This window comes from Crocuta crocuta, unplaced genomic scaffold, assembly GCF_008692635.1.
Source record: "Crocuta crocuta isolate KB4526 unplaced genomic scaffold, BGI_CrCroc_1.0 scaffold116, whole genome shotgun sequence".
Lineage (NCBI taxonomy): Eukaryota > Metazoa > Chordata > Mammalia > Carnivora > Hyaenidae > Crocuta > Crocuta crocuta.
The window spans coordinates 636,535-638,923 of record NW_027531562.1 but is presented as its reverse complement, the minus strand read 5'-3'; positions in this window follow the sequence as shown (position 1 = coordinate 638,923).

Genomic DNA, 2,389 nt, shown 5'->3' with positions numbered 1-2,389 from the left:
CATGAGAGACTCTTGAATGCAGACAAAAACTGAGGACTGATGGATGTGGGGGGGAGCGGGGGAGATGGGCATGGAGGAGGGCACTTGTAGGGATGAGCACTGGGTGTTATATAGAAACCAATTTGACAATAAACTATTTGTAAAAAAAAAAAAAAAAAGGCAAATTCCACTAGAAATGTCTATGTGGTATGGTGGGATAACTCCACTTTCTATCAAGAAAGGAATGGCAAAATGGATAAAGCAGAAAGTTAGTTTATTCCTGCCTTCCTGGAGATTCCGTAGAGCTGGCATAGAGTTGGCCATTGATAAATGTTGGCTGGAGGATGGGTGTGTGTGTGTGTGTGTGTGTGTGTGTGTGTGTGTGTGTGTGTGTCTCCATAACACAATCTACTCTGTATACAGCAATAAATTAGGTAAAACAAATAGAGAAAGGACGGAGAAAGAGTCCAATCAGTTGGTAACTTAGTCAGCTTGGACATCATCTACCATCAACAGCTAAGTAACTGGATCTTAGTTCCGCAAAAAGGTACAATTGAATAACATATCCTCACTGATGAACACTGAGCTGTAAACTCAGGAATCATCCAGAGGATGATAGCAACTCTCCAATAGAAATCACATCTCCTTAATTCTAGTGGTGAGGGTCTCTCTGGCCCACTATTGGCTAGTTCTAATTTTTAGAAGACATTCAGGTGAAATCTCACTTCTGGAGGTAAGTGGAGTATTTTTCTGAGTGGCCTTCAAAGATGTAAAGATGGCTGTAAGGGTTTGATAACCCTCTAGGCTGTCACCCGTTCTTCCAGTTGTTCCTCCAGCGCACTGTGACAGATTCCTTCCCTAGCCTGGTCACTCTCATCTGGGTGTACCAGAATTTGTCAAGGCCCTCAGTTTGCTTCCTATTGCTTTCCTGGGGTTGCCTTTTTTTTTTTTTTTAACCACAAACTGAGTGGCTCGAAACAGAAATTTGTTCTCTCCCAGCTCTGCAGGATATAAGCCTCAACTCAAGGTGCCAGCATGGGCAGATCTTTTTGGAAGTCTCTGAGGGAGAGTCTCTTCCATGCTTTTCCCCTGGCTTCTGATGCTTACCAGTAACCCTTGGCACTATTTGACTTACAGTTATACCATTCCAATCTCGGCCTCCATCATCCTATGGTCATCTGCCCCCTGTGTCTCTATGGCTTCAAATGGCATTCTCCCTACTGTGTCTCTCCTCTTCTAATAAGGACACCAGTCATGCCGGATTAAGGACCCACCCTACTCCAATAAGACTGCGTCTTAAGTAATTACATTCACAGTACTGTATTGTGAGAAGAAAATGAATGTACTATCACATGCTGAGCTACTGAGGGCTACAACTTTAACTTTTTGGAGGACATAATTCAACCTAAAGTATGTCACCTGGGACCAGTCAGAGAGCTCCAGGTGTGATTTGGTTCCAACATGGGATAGAAGTCCCATTGTATCTCTTGCTCAGGACCCTGGACTCTTCTTGTTTAATTTTGAATTTTAGGGTATGTATTTTTTTTATCTTTTTGTTTTTTTAAAGTAACCTCTACCCCCAACACAGGGTTTGAACTCACAACCCTGAGATCAAGAGTCAAATGCTCTACCGACGGAGCCAGCCAGGCTCCCCCGGACTCTAAGCTCTAAATTAAAACAGCCTGAGCGTACAGTCTCTACTTAGTAGCCAGATCAAATTGTTATCTCATCCTGAACCTCTAGTCAACCAGAACGCCTTGGCTTTTTCACAAGCTTTTGTTAAGGTAGGTCTCCCACCTCCTTTATGTATATAACCTTCATGTAATGCTGCCATGTGCTTAGGTGAAAAACAATTTAAGGAAAGAAGTTCACTAATTCATTAGGCACGGAAGGGGAGCAAGAGCCTGTTCCTGTGAAAACACTTCTCATTGTCATTGTACTTTATATGCCCTCTGAGACAGCTTCCCCCAGCCAAGCTGGAGAGATGAGCCCTGGCCCCAGTATCTAGAAAATCTTTATGGCATATGATACATCCACGAAAAAGATTCCCAGTGGGCTGAGGAAGGGAAAAAAGCACCATGAGAAAGAAATGGGGAAAAAATGGACCAAGTATCACCATCAGCCCTCCTATGGGGGCAGAATGGGGTTAGAGATGCTGGTAGGTAGCAGTAAAATCAACATTCAAAATTCAACAAGGAACAATGAGGCCAAACTCATCAACTTTCTGAAAATGAATGGACCTCCTTTTGTCGCCTTTTGTCCCCTTTTATGGATCAAAATCAAAGGGATTACTTTAAGAGTGTCCTGTACTTTTGTGGGGACAAAACACAGTTGTTTTCATTCTTGTATTCAACTCTCCCTTTTTGGCAGTCATGTCATACACCATGAGGAATGACTCAGATAACATTCC